Source organism: Capsicum annuum, chromosome 12, assembly GCF_002878395.1.
Source record: "Capsicum annuum cultivar UCD-10X-F1 chromosome 12, UCD10Xv1.1, whole genome shotgun sequence".
NCBI lineage: Eukaryota > Viridiplantae > Streptophyta > Magnoliopsida > Solanales > Solanaceae > Capsicum > Capsicum annuum.
Genome location: NC_061122.1, coordinates 59,257,970 through 59,278,264, shown reverse-complemented (window position 1 = coordinate 59,278,264; position 20,295 = coordinate 59,257,970).

The following is a 20,295-nucleotide window of genomic DNA, read 5'->3' as shown; positions in this document are numbered from 1 at the left end:
TTTTAAATCAAGAACATACACCCTTAACATATACTCTAGGATCTCAATGGTCGTCTCTGCTTGACCATCTATCTGAGGATGAAAAGATGTACTAAGATGAACTTAGATGCCAAGACCTTTCTGAAAAGCCCTCTAAATATGAGAGGTAAATTGGGTACCTCTATCTAAAATGATAGATAATGGGACTCCATACAACCTAACCAATTCTTTGAGATAGAGTTTCACATAATCCTCGACCGAATAAAAAGTATGGACTAACAGGAAATGGGTCAATTTGGTCATTTTATGTATAATGACCTATATCGAATCATGTTGATGAGGCGTATGAGGCAAGTCTGTCAGAAAATCCATGTTCACCTCTTCTCACTTCCAAGTGGGAATGCAAAAATCCTGTAAGGTGCTATAAGGCCTCTAGTACTGAACCTTAACCTACTTAAAGTTAGAAAACTTAGACACAAACTGTGCAATGTATCTCCTCATACCACTCCACTAATAGATTTCTCATAAATTATGGTACATCTTAGTATATCCTGGGTGAATAGAGTAACGCAAACCACGTGCCTCTGCAAGAATCTGCTGCCTCAAATTATCAACACATAGAACACACAGACTACCCTGACGACGCTGTATACCATCTACCCCTTGGGAGTAAACCTTAACTTTCTGGTCTCTCACTGATACTTTCAAATTAGCTAAACTGGGATCCCTATATTGCTTCCTAATTACTTTGGAAACCAATGAAGATTTTGAACTACTCTGAACCCAAACACTATCCTTAATTGAATCAACCAAACGACACCTAATCTAGCAAGCTGATGAACCTCTTGAACTAACTTCTTATTATTCTCAACATGGGTAACACTACCCATCAACAATTTACTAAGGGTATCTGCTACTATATTGGCCTTGCCCAGGTGATACAAAACACTCATATTATAGTCTTTCAAAAACTCCAACCATCCTTTCTAATGAAAAAGTCAAATCTTTGTATGAAAATAAATACTGCAAGCTTTTGCGGTTCGTGAACACATCAACATGCACCCCATAGAGATAATGCCTCCAAAATTTCAAGGCAAAAATGATAACAACTAGCTTAAGATCATGGGTATGATAATTCTTTTCAAGTGGTTTAAGTTATCTAGAGGCTTAGCCTATGACCTTACCTCTTTGCATCAACGTACAATCAATACCAACTCTAGAAGCAGCACAGTAAGTAACAAATCTCTCTAAATCGTTTGGCAATGTCAAAACTAAGGCTGAGGTGAGTCGATGGTTCAACTCCTGAAAACTCTTCTCTCAAGAATCTGACCAGTGAAACTTGACTTTCTTCTATGTTAATCTAAACATGGGGGACACAATAGATGAAAACCTTTTAACAAATCATGGGTAATAGCAATCCAAACCCAAGAAACTCCTGATATCTGATGGAGAGATTGGTCTAGGCCAATTTCTCACTACTTTGGTCTTTTAAGAATCAACCCTAATTCTATCACCAAAAATAATATCGCCAAGGAAAGCTACTGATCTTTGCCAAAATTTGCATTTACTAAATTTGGCGAACAACTGATGGGCTCTAAGAGTTTGCAATACAATTTTGAGATGGTCTGCATGATCATTTTCACCGTGGGAATAGATATGAATGTCATCAATGAAGATTATGAAGAACATGCCCAAGAACTATTTGAACACTCTGTTCATCAAGTCCATGAAAGCTGCTACGGAATTCATTAGTCCAAAAGACATGACTAGGAATTTGAAGTGACCATATCGAGTTTTGAAAACTATTTTTGGAATGTCACATTTTTTGTCTTTGAGCTGATGAAAGCTGGATCTAAGGTCTATGTTAGAGATATAATTGGTACCCTGAAGTTGGTCAAATAAGTCATCGATTTAGGGAGTGGATATTTATTCTTAAAGGCGACTTTGTTCAACTGATGGTAATTAATACATATTCTAAGGGAACCATCTTTCTTAACATGAAAAGGACTGGAGCTCACTATGCGGAAACACTAGGCCTATGAATCCCTTATCTAGGAGGTCTTCTAACTGTTCTTTCAAATCTTTTAGTTCATCTAGAGCCATTCTTTATGGCAGAATAAATATAGGCTGGGTATCTAGAATAAGGTCTATTTGAAGTCAATTTCCCTTTTGTGAGGAACTACGAGAAGGTCTTGAGGGAACACATCTAGAAATTCCCTCACTACTGAATCGACTCGAGATTGAGAGTATCAAAACTAGAGTCTTTGACTGAAACAAGATGTTAAACATATCCTTTAGATATTACTTTTCTCACTATAAGATATAAACTAAGTTGACCCCTAAGGGATTAAGTACTACCCCTCAATTCAAGGACTAGTTCATTCGGAAACTAAAATGGAATGACCTTATTTCTGCATTCAACTAAGGTATAACATGAGTGGAGCCAATCCATGCAGAGAATGACATCAAAATTGATCATCTCTAACTCCACAAGTTCAACTAAATTGACTTTCTGGGATATTATGATCGGTCAGTTTCTGTATACCTGCCTTGCTATAATTGAGACACCTACTAGAGTGGACCCTAAGAAGGGTTTAGGACGGACACCAAAATTAATAACTATATAGGGGGTTATAAAATAAAGTTAGGTTCCAAGTTATAACAAAGTATATACATGTAAATGAAAGACCTGCAACATATACAAAACCACAATCAGAGAACTTTCATGATCCTATCGAGATTGAAGTGCATATAGTCTGTTCTGGCGTTGACCGCTGATGGCATTGGAGGTGGCGCCCTGATATATTGGGTGCCCTGCTGGAGCTGAAGATAGATGGGTCTAGCCCTGTTGGCGCAAATCTCTTCCCTTTAGAGAAACTACCTGACACTTCCAGATTTGGTGGCCTGGCTTGCCATACCTAAAGCATACATCACTTTCGGCTCTACACTCACCTTGATGGTTTCTACCATATTTCTTGAAAAGAGGATTTGTGCAACCTATGTTTACATTACCTTGGGACTTAGATCCTGGCGCTCTATCCTGATTGTCATTTCTGAACTTTTGCATAAGAGTACTAGCTTAAGATGGAGCCAGAGCTGAAGATTTTTGATAGGATCAGGGATGGTTACTACGCTCTGATCTCAGCTGAGCAAAGTTGAAACTACCTGTCCTAGCCCTCTTGTTCTCTCTTTCTTTCTCCTTAACCTTCTCTTCCTCAATCTATTGAGCATAGGCCATAAGCCTAGACAAGTCCATATCCTTAATAAACATTGTGGTCCTACACTCCTTGACCATATTATCAGATACACCAAACATAAGCTTGCTTATCCTAAACATGTTATTAGCCACCACATGAGGAGCATACCTGGCTAGTTGAGTAAACTCAAGAGAATACTCCTTCACACTTATTTTTCCCTACTTCAAATTAATGAAATCCAAAACCTTAGCTTGCCTAAACTCTAAAGGATTGAATATATCTAAAAAGGTCATAGCAAACTCCTCCCATTCTACAGGTCCTACATCTGCGTCTCTATCCCCATTCCACTGCTTAGACCAAGTGTGAGCTACATTTTGTAAATGGTAAACAAACAATTCTTCACTATAAATAGAAGTCACACCCATAATTTTTGTTACCTTCTAAACTATGTCAAGGAATCCATATGGATCCTCATCAGACTTGGATCCCAAAAATAGAGAAGGATTCATTCGGGTGAATTCCCAAATCTTAGATGCGGTGGTATTAGCCACTAGGTTTTCTGGGATAACAGCTGGCTGATTTTTCTGAGATCGTACAGAGTAAGGCAGAGTAATGAATACATCTTTGAACTCTACATGCAAAACATACTCATTTAGGGGATCTTCCTGAATGGGCGAGGTGCGGGCTAATACCTGTTTCATCTTTTGTTATTATTTGTAGGAGGCATGTTCACTGTAAATAGAAGGAAGATTGGATTATAAAGGGAGTTTAATCTGAGCTCATGCTCATTTACATGACATGAATACTGAAAGAAGGGAAACTTTTCCTAAAAATGTCTTGTAGCCTCTTGTCCATAAGTGTGGCGTGATTCACACCTATGCATAAGACTCTGCTCAATGTGACTTTCAAACTCCCTAGGATACTCCAAAACCTTAAGCTCGGATACCAAGTTTGTAATGGCCTAAAAATACACCTTGGATGCCACATAGCGTTTATGATGACGAAAAACCACAAGTTAACCCATGTACTGGTACCTACTGTGAGCACTAAATAATAATAATGAAATACATATATGTAGAATAACTGAATATGCCTTAAAGTTTTAAATCTGAAAATACAAAAGTCTAAAACATATACAAAAATATTAAAAATCTAATTGAAAAGACCAAAAAGTAATTGACTGTCTAAAATGTCTGAAAGCCTCTAAAACTATCTAAAAGAGAGTAGATAGGATAGGCCCCAACTAACTTTGACTGATAAATTAAAATAAAATACTGAAATAAACTAAAATAACAACTATGTCCTCGATAGATGAAGACTCACCACTGTTGCTGCTACTGCTGATGCACTAGAATGTCTAAGTACGATCTAGAACCTAAGCGTCCTGACCTATGATATTGAACATCATAGAGCAAGAAACGATATGCAATCAGTACTTTGAATATACTGGTATGCTAGATGAGGTTAGGATAATATGCATGGGTTCATGTGCATGAATAATAACTGATTGAATGAATTGCATGAGGTAACTGAATATAAATGCATGAAAATTGTGAAATATGAGAATGCATTACCAAGTATATAATATGATTCTGAAATAGTCTGTAAACTGAAATACTGACAAACTGATAGCTGAATAACTGGTAACTGTATGCTATGGTCAAGAAAACTTGAAATTGAATTCTATACTGAATACTGGCATGAGATTGTGGAAGCTATCATACAACTGACATGCCCCAATATGAGCTAATTAGGGTTCAACCTATGACCCCAGTTGGAAGGGTGCTAGTACTGTGCCACGGTACTAACAATGGCTATGTGGATCCACTAAACTGATGTCCCGAAGGACCAGGGTGTCAACCCTAAACTGATAGGTGACCCCTGAGAGGAAGTCAATCCTAAACTAATGGGTGACTCCTCATATCCTGCACTAGCTATGTAGTTCTGGAATATAGGGACTACTACAAATAATTCTGCCTAACTGATAGGGAAGACGTCATACCTATATTTTCTTGGTTATACATCCTACTTCCAACTGAACTGACTCAGAATACTGAACTAATCTTAGTTTAACTGATTATGATGACTAAACTGATAATGCTCATGACATATTTAAAACCATTCTGAAGATACCGAGACTAATTAAATAGTTAAGTTTTCGGGTATTCATAACCCCAGGACTCGATAGCATTAACTATAGAACCATAATACAACTTTGAGGATATCATAAGTAGTCATTGTTTAAAACCCATTGATCTAGGCATTTCTTCAAACACATATGGGTCATGAGTTAAAGCATGGGAATATTTAAATAATGAAATAATCACATAATTTCAATATTAAAAACATGGGTTAAGGACTTAACAAGTGAATATCACCATTCTCACTTATTAAGGGTAATTTCAACCAAAATAAATTATAAACATGATCATAATCAAAATTCATGAAATTTCATGGATATAATTCATATTAACGCGTAAAAATAATAACTTTGAACTTCAATATGAGTTCTTAGACTCCATGGGTGAAAAGGACCCCTGGATGAACATCTGACTTACCTTAAATCTTTAATATTGAAATAGAATTAACTTTTTTTGAATGTTCTTGCATTAGGAAGCACAAATTTTTGGTTTTCTTGAAAAGAAGGGCTTGAATCTTGTTTTAGGGGAATGATCTTGAAAGGATAATCTAATTTGATGTTGAGAGTGAATGAGGAGTTTATCTTGTTTAAGTTGATGGAAATAGGGTTTAAAAGGGTTGGAAAAGACCAAAAAATCCCATTTAAAACATCATTCAATCACTGAACGACCCTGGTTGATGGTTTGGGTGAGCGACCATTACTCTGGTGACTAACCATCACTCCAACTATCAATATATGGCTAAAATTTGACCTTGATATCTAAGGTTGATGGTTTGTGTTGAAGGGCCACCACTGGCTTGACGGTCCATCACTTGCTTAACGGTCCATCATCTTGGCCATTGCACCTCGATAGACAGACACCTCTCTAGTTAAACGAGCATAACGTTTTACCTCGATATCAAATTAAGAAATAATTAGTATCATTGGAAATTTAATTCAATTATGTATCTATTGGTGGGTCTTGAGCTCCTTAAATCTTAGTAATACAAAAGTTATGCTTATTTGAAGTTTACTATAGCAATATTCTTTCCAAGCTCAATCGGTAAGAGATATTTTGATTTATCTAAAATTTAGGAGTTATTTGAGGCCTTAATATGAATCAAACTCACTCATAAAACTACCAAATCACTATAATTTATTTTGCATGAGCTTGAAGCATAGTTCTAATAGTGGTCTAGATTTTTAGGGTATTACAGCTTAGGTAGAGTTAGTTGAGATTAATATTGGTTAAATTCAATCAATATCGAGGTAAGATACTGAAATATTTGTCAACAAGAGTTTTTAATAGAGTTGTTGCAAACTAGTTAAGCTATATTTAGTTCAAATTGAGTATGTAATTAAGAGTTTGATTATAGTGGATTGTTGAGTGCTTGTGAGGGCAATCTATGGTTTTTGCTCTCTTTATCAAGGAGGTTTCCATGTTAAATCATTTTTTTCTTTACTTTCCTAAAAGTTTTTAGTTTCTCTATGTGTTACTCTTTTACTGCTTGTGTCTTACTCTAAGGGACCTAGTCCCCCATAGTATAGTGCAACCCCCTCACGTTGTAACAATTGTTATTAAAGCGAAAACACTATAAAAGGTTCACACCTAAATTTATTTGGTTATCATGGACTCTTTACCTAATTTGTAAGAAGTGCAATCAACCACTAGACTACCCTGCTTGAATGAGCAGTTCTATGAGTGGTGGTAAAAAAGAATGTATGACTTCATTATAGCTGAGGATAGTGAGCGGATGGATGTAATACTTTATGGTCCTCATGTGCTAGTAATAGAGGTCAAAGAAAGAGACATAACTATAATGGTTATTAAAATTAGGAGAGAGTATAATGTTAAAGATAGAAAAAAAGTTGAAAAGAATTATAAGGCAAGGAAATTGCTTGTCTGTGTCATAAGACCAGATAAGTATAATAGGATTTCTTCTTGTGAAAATTCTAAGGAAATCTGGGATTGTCTGAAGACAGCTCATGAAGGAACCACTGATGTGAAGGCTTCAAAACTTGATGTATGACTACTCAATATGAAACCTTCACCATTAAAGAAAGAGAAACTATCCAAGAAATGCATATCAGATTCACTTCAATCACCAATGAGTTGAACTGTTTAAGAGAAGTAATTCCTTTGTGCAAATAGGTGTGAAAAGTTTTGGGGGTTCTACCTAAATTTTGGGAAATTAAAGTGGATGCTATCACTCAGGCAAGGAACTTGAAATCTCTCACTATGGATGAACTTATTGATAATCTGAAGACATATGAACTCAAGAAGTAACAAGGACAAGATAAGAGGAAAGTATCAAATGAAAAATCTCTGGCATTGAAGACTTCTAAGTCATATTCAACTGAAGGAGTCACTGATATTTCCTATTTTCCAAAAATAATTATTTGAGCAATGGACAAAAGTGGTCAGTTTCAAAGAAGAGGAAATAGCAGCAAAAAAAGAGGCACTGTTGAGGTTTTCCATGAATTGAAAGTCCTGAGCATTTCATTATGGACTGTCCAATACAAAAATTAGATTACCAGGAATATCTTAAGACTGGAGGTGACAAAGGAAAGAATAGGGACTAGGTACTTGTAAAATAAAGAAGAAAGGCTGTAGTTCATTATGCATTGAAGAAGGCCCTAGCAGTCTGGGGAGATTCCTCCAATAAATCTGATGAAGTTGAAAAGTCTAAAGATGTGTCTATGATAGGTATGGATGATAGTGATTTTATCTATGATTCCTTATTTTCTCTTACGGAAAACATAGAAGATGAAGAAGAAAATGGGGTAACTCTCCCTGATATTAGTGAAAACTAAGATTGTTACTCTGTTTGGAAGATAAACAAGATTACAAATATGCTAATTAATTTTATGTGTGAACTTTTTATTGATATAAATGCTCTAGAAGAAAAATTATACAATCAAAAGATTGAATTTTTGCTTTAACTCTCCAGATATCTGAAATAGAGGAACAATTCACTAAGTTGAAATCTGAAAATCTGCGATTAATGAATCAACCGAAGAAAGTGGATAATTCTGATGGTAAAAGGACAAAAGAATCCTCAAGGCTTCAAATTGAGCTTGAATAAAAGTTTAGGGATTCTCAAAAGCATCTTATGAATACTCTCAATAAGAATGAAGAATAAAAAAGGAACCTGGTTTGTATGAGGGAAAAACTTAACAAATAACTTAAGTGGACCACATCCTCTCAAATCCTTTCTAATTTAATTAGTCAAGTTGTCAATAATGGTAAAGGCCTTGTATATTAGTATAAAAATCATTCACTTGGATCTCAAGGTAAAGCTGTTCGTGATGATAAAAGCAAGGTCCACAAATTCGTATGTATTCATTATGGAAGAGATAGAAACTTGAAGGAAATCTGGCAAGGTTGGCATAGAGCTAAAATAAGTTGTGCTAGATATAGTCAGGAGGAGAATTATTATCCTAAGGGTTTCATACCCTTAAAAATTATGAAGAAGAACTCTCTACCTAGTTTGGGTAAGAAAGATTTTATCACACCTTTGTCTTCCTTCTGGGAACTCAAACTCAAGTGGGTTCCTAAATCTAGAAAATAGCTATGGTTGTAGGTGGGAGAGAAGAATGCAATCAAAATGGGTTCATGGGATAGTGATGTTCAAATCTTATGATAGGGAGGACTGACTGCTTTTTTTCTCTCAAGACACTTCAAGGTAGAGGTGCCTCTTTTGAAAATGGTAAAAAGGGATATATTCATTATGTGGGAAAGATTGGAAAAATATATGATTAAGCCATAGAAAATGTGTACTGTGTGAATGGGCTCAAGTATAGTCTTCCAAGTATTTCTCAAATCTATGAAAAAGGCAATAAGGTCAAATTCTCAGCTGATGGGCATACTGTGTCAAGCTTGAAGTATAGGAGAGTTATTCTCAAAGACAAGAGGACCAAGAATATGTATGTGACTGATTTAGAGTCTCTGTCTTATGGGGAATTAACTTGGTTAAGCGTTTAAAGTGAAGATGCTGATTTATGTCATAGATGACTGGGACATATTAGTTCCTCTTTGTTGAACAGGTTAATCTCAAAGGAACTGGTCCATGGCATGCCAAAGTTAAAATTTCCATACAACAACGTTTGTGATTCTTATGCTAAGGAAAAACAAACCAAGTAATCATTTAAGCTAAAAAAGTAGGTGAGTAACTCTAGCCTCTTGTGCTACAGCACATGAGTCTATGTGGAGTTATTAAAGTCCAAAGTAGAAGAGGAAAGAAGTATATGTTTGTTGTTGTGGATGACTTCTCTAGGTTCACCCTGACTATGTTTTTAAGAACCGAGGATGAAACCTATGAGGTTATTATCACTTCTACTAAGAAATTTTAAAGGAAGTTGAATTGTAAGATTGTTAAATTCAGATCTGATCATGGAACTGAGTCTGAGAACTTACAAGTTGAAAAACTCTGTGCTGAAAATAAAATCCATCATAACTTCTCTGCACCAAAGACTCCTCAACAAAATGGAGTTGTTGAAAGAAAGAACAAGGATCCTTACAGTGATTGTATATACTATACTTATTGACAGTCGGCTAATCATCAATAGTAAATCATATAGAGTTTTCATTAAAAAGAACTCTGTGTATTTAAGAGAATGCGCATGTGGTCCTTAATAAGTTAGGAAAGATAGTAAATCTAGTTGATGGTGAAGAATACAAATTTGAAGAACTCATTTTTGTTTAAAGGGATGATGGAGCTAAAGAATGATGGTAAAGGACAAGATGATGCATATGAGAATTATGAAGGTGATGGTGATCTAGGATCTTAGTTACAGACCCCAACATAGTAGAAAAAATACAAGAAGGGTCTAGTCAAAATATTAAGTAACCTGGTCTTAGTGAAACTCATCTCAAAAGGTTAAATTAGAGGCTTAGATAGTCTCACCCCCTCGATGATCTAAATTCTCCTCTGGAGACTAGAATCCAAACAAGAGCTCAAACCAAAAATTCCATGACTTTATCAACATTCTTATTGTACATTGATCCCAAAAATGTTAAAGAAGTTCAGAAAATACTGACTTGATTAAAGAAATAAAGGAGGAGCTTCAGTAATTTGAAAGAAACTTTTGGACCTAGTCCCCAGACCTATTGACAGAATAATTTTTGGAATGAAAAGGTGCACTGAACCAAATAAATTAAGGCTGAAATTGATCAAATTAACCTGACCTGTGAAATGAATCAGTTTTTTCTTTCTAAAATTAGCTATGATCAGGAGACAGGTATTCTTGGTAAAGTAGGTACAAATTAGTCTAACTAAGTACTATAACTTTGCAGGTATACACCCATATGAATAACTTTGAAAGACAATAATAAAGTAGACACAAATTTGTGGATTCACTCTAAAAAGACAGGGAGCTGGTCCCATCTCTCAGTTTAGTACCAAAACAATGTGCTTTTATATACATAAAATTCTATCTAAAAAGCCATGTGTGATTCCTTATTTGAGAAAAGTTGTCATTTCGTAGCAATGTGAAGAGTCGCACCTGTTAAAGTCAGATGCATCATTTCAAAAAGTCACTTTTTAAATGACAATGGTCACCTTACTAAATCACTAAACCAAATTTATCTTCTTTTTATTCTCTTCAAAAATTAACTCAATTCATCTTCTTCAATCGTTCTTCATCTTTGAACTGAACTAGTCCTATTCTCTCTTACACACAATTTAAAATAGTAGACATTCTCACTTCCTCAACTCCTGTTAAAGATCCTAAAGTTGATAAAGCCCCAAAAAATCAATCTGAATAATCCCAAATCAAATTGTCCGATCCTTTAACACCCAAAACTATATAAAACATCTCCTTAAATTTGTAAAAGAACCTGTGTCATCTCTACCCACTGAATCATCTTCAAAAATTCTAGAACCCCTAAAAGAGTTTGTCCCCATAAAAACTACCTCAACCATTGAAATTTTTGTTGAGTTAACCATGGTAAAGGATTTAAATCTAGGTTTTGGTTCATTAATTAAACAAAAAATCCCTCAATCTAAAGTTCCTTCTTCCTTAGAAGACTCTCAAATTCCTATTTTTTTAGAAGAAAAAAAAATAGAAATCTTATAAACTCAATAAGTACCTAGTTCTCCTACTCCCTTTGAGTCAAATCCTATTTTTGCTCAATAGTGAAATGAAGAAATACCTATAAAAAATATCTTTCTAGCAGTGTGAATTAGGTAGCTGAAGACTTACTTTTACTTGTGATCCTCTTATATGGAAGAACTGGTAGTAAATTAAAAGAATGATAGTTCAAATAAAGGAAAATTTATGCTACCTCCAATGGAGAGGAGGAGGTAATGCGGATGAACTACCTCTGAGGTGATCTATAAAGAAACAAAAAGGAAGCAAAGGCAAGGAAAAATGGTTGATGCTGGTGCAAAGGTTGTTAGATTATATTTTGCTTGGGGATCTAAGATAAAGATGTTAATTGATGCTATGTAAGATAGCAAGATTTCTACTAATAAGAGAGGAAGACTGAAGAAAGCTACTGTAATAGAGGAGGAGAATGCTGAACTTTTTGAGGTTAGAGAGGATGAGGGCATTAATCTTGATGTTGTTATTGCAACTGTGAAAAAAAAACAAGAAGTTTATGTCTTAGGAAGAATTAGTCCTCCCGTATAAAGTTTGGTATCCCTATAGGAATAAAGAGTAAATAAATTGACGTGAAAAAAGAAAAAAATATCTAAAGGACCTAGTCCCAAGAAGAGAAAAGTTGTTGAAGTGGAACCAAGTAGTGATTCCAAAAGAAGAAAAAAAGGAGAAAAAAAAGAAGTTAGCATCTAGAGAAGCAAGAAATGTGATCTTGGAAACCCAAAAAGTATTGTCTAGTAGAATATTTGATCGTAGGATGTCTATACCTCTTCGAGGAGTCAGCTCCCATGGTTTTTGAAGAGAGAGTAAGAGAATTCTATTATATAATGGATTTCTCAGATAATAAGTTAAGCTTGAATACCCAAGTGCAAGGAAAACAAATCAGACTGGATGAAGAGTCACTAAGGAAAATCTTGGATGTGCTAGTTATAGGGGTGAGGACTGTTGTAAAGAAACAAGCCAAAACTGAGTTCATGATTATTTCTTCTAAGGTAGAAGGAACATCAATAGCTTATATGAGAAAGAAATTTCTCACAAGTGAGTTTTACTGTTTGAATTTGTGATAAAGGTTCTTTAGACCAGGTCAGAGAAAAGGACCATTGCATCTGCTATTGATCTATTTCTGATAGAGAGTTTGAGAAAATTTGAGCTGATAAGTCGGCCTGCTTCTAAGATCAAGTACAAGAATAAATTTATCATTGAGAAGGAAAAAAGTCATGGGATATTGTATGGGTACTTCTTAAATAAGGTAGTTGATCACTTTAGAGTAATTGGGACTAAAGAAACACCTGGAACAGTCAAATAAAGGTTTAGTCAAACATTATTGGTGGAAAATTAATGCACAGAAGAAAAAGTAGGAATTGTGTCCCAAGTGTTATAGCTATTGGTTGCTTAGTAGAATCTAAGCAAGGAAATAAAGGATATGGGGATTAAGTTGGCTTCTAAGGATGCTGAGATAGTGTACTTGAAGATGCAAAATTAGAAGTTATCCTCAAAGAGACCTAGTGCCACAGAGGAACTTCCAGCAAAAAATATAAACTCCACATCAAGGTTACAGAACTCACTTAGGAGGTTCAAGGTTTGAATGACGAAGTTAAAAACCTTACTAAGAAATTTTTCAATGCTCATGCTGTAGGGAGTTCTATAATGGAGTTTTTAATGAAGTCCTTCTCCCCTAATTCCCTCTTTACCTAAGTCCTATCATCTTTGAGTCAGTTTGTTATTCCTATGTCAATTTTCAGTTCTTGTTTCTGAAGTGGATTTTGTTGAAGTAGAAATTTTATGTTTAGTTTGGTATGCTTGTAATGTTACTGATCTAACTTGAAAATGAATAAATCTTTTATGTTTGTATGTTTTATGTGTCTCATATTTATTTATAAAGTTGTTCTTTCTGATAGTGTTGCCCCGGTGGCTTTGAGTTAACTAACTTGTGCTTATTTTTCTCTTAGTTTGCTATTACCACTTTTTAATGTTGCCAAAAGGGGGAATACTGAATTCATGTGATAGTGACCTGGTTCCAGGTGCATATGTATTGAATGCTGGTAAAGTATGGTGGCTTACTAATAGGGGGAATATGGTGCATGTGATTGGTAGAACTATGATGTGATAGGTGGAACAATGATCTAAATGAACATTAATGACAGGGGGAACATAGAAACATAGTGAATGATTTTTGAGGTCAATTGACGACAAATGACCAGGTCCCTAAGTTGCATGATATATTGACAGGGCGAAGCGAGGTGCATAGTGATTGGGGAAATTTCCCTGACCATAGTGTTAGTCACTTTGACTGAGTAAGATGAATGAATTTGATGGTCAAAGTTTTGTGATTTGTCATTATCAAAAAGGGGGAAAATTTCTATATCTTATTTTTATAATGATCAGTTGACAACAAGGCATTAGGTCCCTTATAATTCATAGAAAGGTACAGCTGTGACATGGCCTATACTATTTTTTAGCCTACTGTAACAAACTACGTAGGTGATATATGTACCAGTCCGGGAACCTATCCCAATCAAATTTCTTCCCTAATCATTATTCCACTATAAATATAAAAGAATGCTTCTAAATTGGTGAGTTTTTGCAAAATCAAATTACAAAAGTGAGAAATAGGCAAAACCTCAACTTTGCACCATTGATTAAGTTCTTAATTTCTATATGTACTTAAAGAGTGAGTCTTCTTCAGTCAAGCCATGGTCTATAATTGAATTGGTCGTGTTATTAGAGTAATGCTTTTCTTGTGTTCTAAGAAGGCTTAGGTAGAGCTACCTGAGTTTGATATTTGTTTGAGTTAATCAATATTGAGGTAAGATCTTTACAAAGTTGTCAAGGAGAGTTTGTAATACAATTTTTACAAACTAGTTAAGCTAAGAGTTAGGTTTAAATCGATACTGTAATCAAGAGTTTGATTTTAGTGGATTGTTAAGCATTTATGACGGCAAACTGTAGTTTTTCCTCTCTTAAGCAATGAGGTTTCCACGTTAAATCATTGTGTTCTTTACTTTCATACAAGGTTTTAGAATTTTAGTGCTTTCCTATTTTATTGCCTATGTCTGACTCTAAGTGACCTGGTCTCTCATAGTGTGGTGCAACCCCCTCACATTTTAACAACTTAGATATTCAATATGCCTCCTAAATGTGAGATTTTTATTGATAGTAAGCCTCCGAGATGTGATATACTTATTGATAGTATGACTCCTAGATGTGATATGCTTCTTGATATAGTATTCCTCCTAGATATGAGATGCTTTTTTATATAGTATGACTCCTAGATATGAGATGCTTCTTGATATAGTATGCCTCCTGGATGTGAGATGCTTCTTGATATAGTATGCCTCCTAGATGTGAGATGCTTCTTGATATAGTATGCCACCTAGTTGTGAGATGCTTTTTGATATATTATGCCTCCTAGGTATAAGATGCTTATTTTATATTGTGCCTCCTAGTGTAAGATGATCACGAATATGCTTATGGCTTATAAGATATATTATGCCTTATAGTTGTGTTATGGATTATGGATACGAGATGACTTACTAATATATTTATTGATATGATTTATGTATATGTATATGGTCCTAAGGCCGTGATTATGATGTTGTGATTATTCTAGACAAATTATTGGGCCAAGGGCCGTGTTATGATATTGGTTAGATATCTCGGAAGTGTTTGTACTTGTAAATGATGAGATTGTAGTTTATTGATTTATTAATTGTTATGGTTTTATTGTTTGAATACTAGTGATGGAATGCATAGATTTGATAAATTCATGATCGTTGCATCGATGATTGACACAATTTAGATTAGATTATCATATTATTGTTGTTGTCATTAATTAAGGGTTGAAGCCCACTTTCTACCTTAAAAAGAATTTCTTCATAATAATAAATGTTTGTCTTTATGAATAGCTAATATGTAAAAGCAATTAATAATGATGTTTTAAAATATGTGATGTAGGAAAATCTCAGTCTATGATTTGTTACTACTAACTACTCTGGTTGTGAGAGATTCCAACCCTTTCTACATTTTTATAATTATTTAGTCCCAAAGTTCACTCTAGGCAACAAACTTATAGATTTACACCCTTTTAGCCATAACTTAAGTCGGTGCTCTTACTATATATCTAAATACATATCTCTCTGGTATGGGACGGAGGAAAATATTGTATTGATGATATAAATTTTGGTTAAAACCCAATGATAGTTAGAATATTTCTGTTATGTGTATATATATATATGTATTGATAATGTGATACTGATGATGATGAATGATGAATTATGGAAATATACTCTAGCTTGCTTCTCTTTTCATCATTATTTACTCTAGCCCTTGTGGGGCTTGCTATTTACTTTATCCCTCGTGGGACATGCTCTCTACTATTTATATTAGTTTGGATATTATGATAATGTGATGATACCTGGCAAGTCCGTAGGATATTATGATGATACCCGACAAGGTCGGAGGATATTATGATAATGTAATTATACCCAAAAATGTCGGAGGATATATGATGATGTGATGATACCTGACAAGGTCAGAGGATATTTTGATGAATCATTGATACCCGGCAAGGACGAAAGATTGTTGTGATGATGAATTGATACCCAACAAGTCTAGAGAATGCTTATATTGATATGCCTATGTGTATATATACCGATTCAAGTTTGGCTATCCCTATGGTTATCATATATACATATATATACCCAACAAGTCCTGAGAATTATTATGATGATGATGGTTGTAAAGGTGGTGGTTATGATGATGATATCGTGATATTTATTATACTCATCGATTCTATAAATACTCCTTTGGGGTTTATTGTGTGAGTTTACACTACTTTATATTTTTCAACATTACATTTTGAGATTCTAAGGCATATTCACGGAATATTACTAACATCATTTCTAAGGTTTTAATTGATATTGAGATTTGGAGTTCTATTCTTATTATGAGTTCATAATAATGTTTTTTTATATGAATTTTTCTTATGTTCTTGAAATTATGCATGGCTAAACACCATATCTAGGGCTGTGCTAACCATGATGAATTAATGAGATAGGTTATGTGCGATGCAATTGTAAATTGGTGTGCCTGCATGCATTGGTATTTACATTATAATGATTATTTTTCTAATGGTTGCAAATGTTTGGAACTTGATGTATTCTAAACTTGCTCGAGAGAGAGAGACAAAGATGAGGAAAATTAAATACCAAAAGAAATTTAAAGCTATAAACCTTCATCTAATAACTTGAGCCATAACAAAAATAGTTAATTTGAGGTCAAGAATAGGGGTTAGTATTGAAACACTTGGAGTCCAAGAGGAAAAGAGTGAAGTTCATCTAACCAAGGACGAAATCTATTTAAAAGAAACTATTTTATTATATTTTGCATACAATGCATCAGAATAGTTTGCAAGCACAAGAAACCCAACACAATCCTAGTTCTTTATCATATTGACTACATCTCCAATAACTAATAATTTTTATAATTGTCTTTTTCTTTCACAAGTAACTAGAAAAATACATAATCGAATTTTTTCCAATTCCTTGTGGGTTCAACCCCAATTTTGTTGTGTTTTATTATATAATTCAGTGACTGTTTTTTTTTTTTACTTTTTGGGAGGTGTAATTTGGGAGATATCAAATTTTGGCATCATTGCCAGGGAATACAATTGTGGAGTTGATTGCTTTTATTTGTTGGGTTACTGGTTTTGTTTGCTGATTTTACTTTTATACTATTTATAGGACATATATCGTTGTATGCCCAATACTCGGAGTCAAGGAAATCCCCTGATTCTATTTGATCGTGTACTCGAGATAACTCTAATACAAATTTAAAAGATGGAGAGAGATATTCATGATTAAGGAGCCCTGCCCAAGGGGTTCATGATGACCCAAAAACTTTGAATCAGCCACTACACCAACATGATGTTCAGAAAATGACAAAACAAGTTACTACATTATTAATGGTTTGGGACGAAGCTACCGACGAGCAATAAGGGAAGATAGGGATAGACAAGAAGATGTAGATCATCTATATGCACTTGATGTGAGAGAAAACCACCCATCAAACAATATCTTCCTATTTATGACAATGTAGAAGAAGTTTGGGATATATAGGGTTGATTGAAACAGGTGCTATCATTCCACTAGAATTGCCTCAAGGTAATGATCCAGCTGTGGAATTTGAAATAGGTATTTGTTTCCCTTCCTACTAATGATGCAAAAAATGTATATCATTAACTTTATGGAGATCTGCACTTTATATAATCTACTTGGAGTGAGCCAGGATGCTATTCGTCTGAGGTTATTTCCATTCCCTCTTAAAGGAGAAGCTACTCTTTGGTTAGATGAGTTTCCTTATGGATCTATTACTACATGGAATAAGTTAAGGACTACTACAATAGGTTTGGGTATAGAGTCATGAGTAGGGATATAGATGGTGATTGAAAGTAGAAAGACAATTATAAAGATAAGAGTGTCCTTAATGTTTTACAGGAAAGCTAAGTATAGAAATTCGAGGATAGAAGCCTTCCTGGAAAAACTTGTTAAGGAGACAGAGAGTCAAGCAAACTTCTTTAAAGATATAAGTGTAGAAATTTTTTGTATGATCTAAAAAGTTGAGTCTCCTGCGACTGTCATTAAGCAGTTTGAGAAATTATTTGGGAAAATGTCCACCACACTGAGCCAATATTAATTGGAACACTCTCGAGAAATACCATCCAGAATCCTAAGAATGATAGCCATTGCCTAGTCATCACTACTTGGAGAGGTAAGGATACTACTAATCCATATATTTCTATGATTTATGATTAAAGGATAACCCTTATGAAAATTCATGATATAGATGAGAATAAATCCAAAAAATTGGTGGTGAATGAGGATGCATCTCAACAAGCTATAGTTGTTAAAAAAGGGCCTAAGTCTGATAAAGAAAAGATTAAGGAGGTCACCCTAGTATTGAAGCCTTTTCCATGACATACTCCTCTTTATCTTCAAAGATTTAAAAATAAGGTCAAATAGGGAAAATGTCAAAAGTTTATTTTAATGCTGAAAGAGTATTTGATAAATATCTCTCTTATAGAGGCGCAAGAGCAAAAACTAAGTTATGTGAAATTTATGATGGATTTAGTGACAAATAAGAGGACAGTGAATTTTGAGCCTGTGGATAACGTACACCATTTGTAGTTCAATTTCTTTTCTCTCTCTAGAAGAAAGATGATTTGAGAGACTTTATAATTCCTTCTACTATTGGGTCTTAGAATTTTGCAAGGGACTTATGTGACTTGGGTGCTAGTATTAACTTGATGCTGCTAATAGTTTACAAGTAGTTGAGGTTGAGGTCACCCAAACTAATCTCTATGAGACTTTTAATGACAGATCACACTGTGAAAAGCTAATGGGAATCTTATGTGACATCTTGGTGAAAGTGGCATCTTTCATATTTCTGGCTGACTTTGTAATTATTGATTGTGAGGTTGACTTTGTGGTTCCCATTATATTGGGAAGACCTTTTAATGGATGAGCATTGGTTGATATAGATATTGGTAAGATGAAGTTTTGGTTGAATAATTAGAAAGTTACTTTTAATGTAAGCTTATCTATGAAGCAGCCACATGATATGCTTATGATCTCTATGATAGATACCATAGATAAGGATGAGTTAGTAGTTCCTATTAAAGAAAGACTCGGTGTTGAGGCACTTGTAGCAGTTATAATAAATTTTGACAATGATGGTATTGACTAGTATGATGAGATGGTGAGTGCACTTATTGGTAGAGGTTCATACACATATACAACAAAGAAGCTAGATCCATATCTGAAGAATAGAGTAACCCCACCAGCCAAACCGTCTATTGAGAAGCCTTTGTTTTAGATCTCAAGGCCTTTTCTCTCATCTCGGTTATGTATTTATTGGGGACATCAATACCATACTAGTTTATCATTGAAGCTTATTTATTAGAGTGGTAGATTGACACCTCAATGTTTATTTTGCAGAGGTTCAAAAGGACCGATGGATGGTCCATTACTAACATTATTGGCATTCCATTTAGGATTTCTGCTCATAAAATCCAACTAGATCCAGATTGTATACCTACAATGAGAACGAACGGAGATTGAATCCACGATGAAAGAGGCTATGAAGAAAGAGATCATTAAGTTATTGGATACAATGTGTTTTATCTGATTGCTGATAGAAAATGGGTGAGCCCATTTTAATGTCTGCTAAAGAAAGGTGGAATCACTATGTTCCCCAATGAGAGGAATGAGCTAATTTCTATGCGGCCAATCATTGAATGGTGGGTTTGCATGGACTATAGGAAACTACATTCATGGACCGAGAAGGATCACTTTCTTATGCCTTTAATAGAACATATGTTAGAGCATCTTGTTGGTGGAGAATGATATGGTTTTCTAGATGGTTATTTAGGGTAATTTTGTAACTCCCCGAATCTGTTATCTGAAATGATACACGGTGCTCATAATCCAAAAGGACCATAAGCTAACCCATGACTGATATCTATAACTGAGCCCTAAATAATAATGGTAATATCATAAATGCGGAAATGTGAACTAAAAGGCCATAAGGTTCAATACTGATACATAACTAAAATGTGGTATAACAATACAAAAACAACTGAAATAACTGTCTGAACATGTTGTAGTCTGAAAGCCTCTAAAATTGAACTGTTTGAATAAAGAGTTGATGGGATAATCCCCCAACAAACCCCATCTGCTAAAATAAACTAAGTACTAAAATAATGAAATAATTAAATAGTAACATCGTCGAATAATGAGGAGCCACTGCTAACTCTGACTGCTAAAACTGGAATGCTACTGATACTCTGGAGCGCATGCTTCTGAACCTATGGTATAAAACACCATAGCACAAATGTGTCAG